Source organism: Macadamia integrifolia, chromosome 6 (assembly GCF_013358625.1).
Source record: "Macadamia integrifolia cultivar HAES 741 chromosome 6, SCU_Mint_v3, whole genome shotgun sequence".
NCBI lineage: Eukaryota > Viridiplantae > Streptophyta > Magnoliopsida > Proteales > Proteaceae > Macadamia > Macadamia integrifolia.
The window spans coordinates 37,907,925-37,913,924 of NC_056562.1; the positions used below are offsets into that span (position 1 = coordinate 37,907,925).

General features: G+C 40.6%; 2 protein-coding genes across 4 annotated transcripts in view; one reads left to right on the forward strand and one right to left on the reverse strand.

Moving 5' to 3' along the window:
- Positions 1-6,000, reverse strand: part of LOC122082465 (calcineurin B-like protein 4) — an 88,678-nt gene that overhangs the window by 81,626 nt on the left and 1,052 nt on the right. The gene's annotated exons all lie outside the window — the stretch shown is intronic.
- Positions 1-6,000, forward strand: part of LOC122082274 — a 67,527-nt gene that overhangs the window by 14,313 nt on the left and 47,214 nt on the right. The gene's annotated exons all lie outside the window — the stretch shown is intronic.

Below are 6,000 nucleotides of genomic sequence, written 5' to 3' on the forward strand. Positions count from 1 at the left end.
GTACATAGGCAAATAAAAGGACGTTTGTGTCAATCCCATTAGTCTGACATAGTTGTGGTCAAGGGTCTTTATCAAAAAAAATTCTTGTGGCTTCCCTAGCCACCTCCATGTGATATCCTGCATAGTCCTTTCCTACAAGTACTTCTTCCAATTGGTGATAACGTCGAATTCCAGAACTTCTCTCTAATCCCAGTAACAAAAAAATTTGAGTGGGCTTCCCCTTAATGGTATGGTCAGCTTCAGTTTCTCAAGGAGTCAAATCTAAAAAATAGTAGGACCTCCATGATAATGATCTAGTCCAAATTAATGGCCATAGCTCATGTCATCAAATCCCTTGAACATTTCTGCAAGAACTGTTGGGACGATGTCACCTCCCTTCTTCAACTGTTTTACTACCTCAATCACAATAGATGGTGCACCATACTCGGGAGTATGGAGAATATAACGAGCTATTATGCAAAGTAAATAAGCATCCAGGGAATTCCATTGATGGATTCCTCCCATTGGTAGATATTGGATGAAGATCTGAGCCACCTTCAGAATGTCGATTTTCCCATTCCTGGAAAACTGCTTTACTTCTTCTCCTTTCCATCCGAAGAAATCTTGAATTTCCTCCAAGTAATCTTTCTTCAAAGAGGGTTGGGACAAACTGCCTTTGGGTGGAGATAGCATACAAACCCAAAATTCTTCAAGAGTTGGGCAAATCTCTGCTAATCCAAACCGAAATACATGTAGGTCAGCATCCCAGTGTTGAGGCATCTGCCGGAGTAATTGGTGATGTAGCTTCAAACATCCAACTTGGCCAAGAAATGATGCATTCATGGATTCTAGCTATCCTAATGCCCTCACATTTATGTCTAAGGTCCATTTCCTCAACGTCTTATCCAACGAGCCCATGAATTTTCCTGGAACCAATACAAACAGAGAGATATGATGATTTATTGAAGCATTACTCATTAGCTAATTATTCAAACAAACCTTTAACGTTGTTGCATCAAGCTTTTCTTTATTTTTTTTTTGACTGATCAAGGGTGGAGAATAAGCTTGCCTTGATGAACTGGTTCCAGGTGGTAATTTTCTTTTAGGGGATAGAGTCTTGGATAAGAATGGATGGACCATAGGTGAATGACAGATACCTAATGGCCTTTCATGCCAAATGGCAATTCTTGGGGGATAAAATCCTGGGTAAGAAGTGACAGACCAATGGGTGGATGATAGATACCTAATGGCCTTTCATACCAAATGGCAATTCTTGGGGGACGCAAACTATGATGATCTTTTAAGGTACTTTGACTATTAATCAAGGAACCGATTTATTGCCTTTAGATGGTTGAGATTGCACTTGCACATGTCAAGTTGCATACGTATCCCTTAAAAGGAATCAGGTCTGATGTAGTTTAGGTCATTCACCCTTTTAGACAAAATATTTCTTGAGTTGATCCATGTTAACTAGTCCGAGTATTTCTTCATTGTTGTGGTCTACGAGTTTCACAGATTTTCCTCGCAGAATTTCTTTAACAGTGAATGGACCGCTCCAGTTAGGCTCGAAGATAAAGTTTACCCACCTCTATGTGGCAGGGCCTCACATTTTTTGTTAAAGGCCCTGGCCATCCTCAATTGATACTTTTTTAGATTACCCATGGCCTTTATGTGCCTTTCATAAAGAAAATGTCTGGCCTTTACCCACTCTTCTTTAGGTAGCTGACTATCAAGAAGCACCCTTAGAGATGGTACAAGGATTTCCATGAGTAGAACTGCCTCAACTCTATACACCAAAGGTAAAGGAGTTGCCCCTGTCAAAGATCATACGGAAGTCTGGTATGCCCATAAGGTAAGGGGTAACTTATCAACCCAATCCTTGTGTGTTTCCGTTATTTTTTGCAGAATGATCTTGATATTCTTGTTAGCTACTTCTGCTACCCCATTGATCTGTCGCCTGTAAGTGGTAAAGCGATGCCTTCTGATACCAAATTTTGTGTAGATTTTATCAGTCTTACCCCAGAAATGGGATCCCTGATCTGATATCAATTCTTGAGGTACTCCATATCAGGAAATGATGTTTTCCTGGATGAACTTAGCCACCTTAGCAGATGTGAAGACTGTATAGGACTGAGCTTTTATCCATTTGGTGAAATAATCAATGGCTACTAAGATGAATTTATGGTCATTAGATGCTTTAGGGTTGACCTTTCCAATGATATCAATGCCCTATGTGGAGAATGGCCTAAGTGAACTGAGTGAATGCAACTCTGTTGGCGGGATATGTATGATATTAGCAAATATCTGACATGTGGCATTTTTTGACGAAGTCCACGCAATCCGCTTCCATTGTGCTCCAGTAATATCCTAGCATGAGGATCTTCTTAGATAACATCTTAGCATTCATGTGGGGTCCACAAAGGCCTTAATGAATTTCTTCCATGATCGTTATAGCTTGTTCTTCATCTACACACAATAATTGTATTCCATCATATGACCGTTTGTATAATAGATCCTCTCGGAGAATAAACTGGGTAGTATATCTTCTCAGAAACTTCTTCTCTCTATCAGTTGCTTCAACTGGATATTTCCTTTCCCTAATGAAATCCACTATGTGAGCGAACCAAGACCGACCACCACAATGAGAGAGTTCACTGAATTCTGATAAATGGGCCTGTTTCTTTGTTCTACCAAGAATGGTCGGACTCTAGCCATAGGGTTGCACTCTACCATAAAATCCAAGGTTACAAGGGCATCAGCAAACCTGTTATTATCCCTCTGGAAGTATTCAAATGAAATCTTCTCAAAGTGTTCAATCACCTCTTTCAGATGTTCTTGATATGGTTTCAGCTTCTCATCTCTAGTTTTTCACTTTCCCTTTGTCTGACAGATGACAATGGATGAATCACCGTAAACCTTGATCCTTTTCACCCCAATGGTTAAATCAGTTTCGAGCCCCAAAGCATAAGCTTTATATTCTACAATATTGTTGGTACAGGGGAAGTCGAGGCAAAATGATGAAGGCAAATAAAGGCCGTCAAGAGTGACAAGCAATATTTCCGTGCCACATCCCTTCTGATTGGCTGCTCCATCAAAGAATAACTGCTATTCATTAACTATATCTTCTTCCTCTACCGCTGCGATTCCTTCATCGGGAAAGGCATCATCAAAGGATCTTCCATCTTTAGTGGGATGAGCAGCCAAATGATCAGCTATGACTTGGCCCTTGATAGATTTTTGAGTAACATAGGTGATGTCAAACTCTGATAGAAAAAGTAACCAATGAGCCATCCTTCCTGTTAAGGCCAATTTCTCGAAGAGATATTTGATGGGATCCATCTTTGAGATCAAATGCACTTGATAGAAAACCATATAGTGTTGTAACCTTTTAGTTGTCCAAATCAACGCAGCAAATTTCTTTCTAAAGATGTTTACCAGGTCTCATATTCTAGAAACTTCTTGTTGAGGTAATATATGGTGTGCTCTGCCCCCTTTTCCATTTCTTTCTGCGCTAGCAAAGGGCCCATAGAATATTCTACCATGGACAGATACAATAGAAGTGGTTCTCCTTCCACTAATACTGGTGGGTTCATAAGGTACTCCTTGATCTTATCAAAGGCTTATTGGCATTGGTCATTCCATTCTGTGGGTTAATCCTTCTTTAGCAGCTTGAAAATTGGTTCAAAGATTGTAGTGAACTGAGCTATGAATCTGCTAATATATTGGATGTGACCTAGAAATCCTCGTATATGCTTCTCAGTCCAAGGCGTGGGCATTTTTTGAATTGTCTTGATCTTGATAGGGTCGACTTCAATGCCTCTTTCACTCACTAAGAAGCCTAACAACTTTCCTGTCGTTGCTCCGAATACACACTTCTGATGGTTCAACTTCAGCTGATACTTCTTGATTCTTTCGTAGAATCGTCTTAGTGTGAGAATATGCCCCTACCGATCTTTAGACTTTACTATCATGTTGTCCACCTAGACTTCCACATCTTTATTCATTATGTCATGCAATATGGTCGTGGCTACTCTTTGATAGGTTGCCCTGGACTTCTTGAGTCCAAAAGGCATCACCTTGTAATAATAGGTTCCCTATGGAGTGGTAAAGGTTGTTTTCTCACGATCCTCTAGGTGCATGCTTATTTGGTTGTATCCCGAGAATCCATCCATGAATAATAATAAAGCATGCCCTTGGTATTATCCTCTAATACATCAATGTGAGGTAATGGGAAGTCATATTTAGGGCTTACTTTATTAAGATCTCAGTAGTCTATGCATATTCGTACCTTTCTATCTTCCTTCGGTACAGGTATAATATTGGCCAACCATTGGGGGTACTTCACTAGTAAGAAACCCGCATTCCATTGCCTTACAACTTCTTCTCTGATCTTCTCACTCCATTATAAATGCATTCTTTAGAGCTTCTATTTTACTGACTTTTCCCCAAGGTAAGTCGGCAATCGATGCTACACAATGTTGGGTTTGATACCAAGCATATCCTCGTAAGACTAAGCAAAGACCTCAGTGAATTCCTTCAGAAGATTACTCAACCGTTCTGCTTCTTCATCATCAAGGGTAGTGCCAGTTTTTACCTCTCAAAGGCATTGGACAGTTCCTATATTAATAACCTGAGTATCCTCACAGATGGGTTGGGCTTTCTTTGGTTTGCATTGCTTTATTAATTCTTGATATTTATTAAAATCATCATCAGAAAAGGAGGCAAGTCATACTCGGAATCAGAAATTTCATTCATGAAAGAAGGAGTAATAGCCTCATCATACAAGGACTCTGGACTCTTCTCAAAGGGGAGATTGACACAGAATCACAAACAACAGATTCGACTACAGACTCGATAACTAGCTTGATGCATTCGCCAGGGGTAATCGGGCTAGTTGACTCAAAAGCATGAGCAAACTTGAAGTTTTCTCTAATGCTTGTCCAGTTTAGAAGTGGTTCAATGACTTGATAGATGAGGAGATGTGGCAAAGGGCCTTCTTTGCCTTCTGAGAAAGTTGCTGCTATATCTTTAGTGGCACAATGGTTCCTTTGGACAGGTGCCTGCTTCTTCATGAATACTAGCTAATCAATCTCGTGCTCTTGGAAGCCAAACTTTCTGAGGGGTGAAGATCGATGGAGACTGCTCAATCCTTTTTCTATGAATTCTATCTTTTTGAGCCTGTTGAGAGATGCCATCCCAGCACCTCGGTCACATCTTTGACCACCTTTATGAGCCTTCCCATTGCAATTGGTTCGGGCATAGTACATACAAACAATCATCCTCTATGCTCTCCTCTGTTTTGCGCACACACTTCTTCCTCTGAAACGATGGGGCTTGAGCACATGCAACTCTCGGGATCTTAGCTCTTGTAAGAGAGCAAATGAAACCTTTCAAATCAATGGGAAGTGGAAGACTCCAGGTGATCCTTATCTTCTTCTCCCATTCTCTCTTCATGAAAACTCGAGGACTAGGTGCCTCCTTTGATTGGATTAATGTTGTAGGATCATCAGAAGAAGACCCAATCTCAATCAGTGCAATTTTGATGCAACTGTCTTGGTCACCTTCTTGACTAGCGTTTTCTATTGTTCCACTTTAGAGCCACCCAATCAAACTCGTCTTGGAAGAAAATTCTAAGTCCTGGTTGCATCTTGATGGCGGTTTCATCAAACCATGGCTCCACATTCCCACAAAAGGAGAAATCCTCTCCTTCTTTTACAAAGTATCCATTGAGAGTAGGGTAGTAAGTGACGGAGATCTTCCTGGTCATCTTTAGCACTTTCTACCCTTTGACAGTTGGAGTAGTGTACCCGAGACCATTCTTTCCTTTGTTCAGCACCAAACTAGGCTATTTTGGAACTCATTGGTGATATTTCCCTAGTCCCATGCCAGGAAAATATTGCATGTCCTTCATCATCTGATTCACTGAAAAACTCCAAAGGCTTCATAGTTAGCCAGGATTTTCTCCTTTGGAGCTTCTTTGGCAATGGTTGTGCAAGTGGTGTCCATTTCAAAACCACTCAG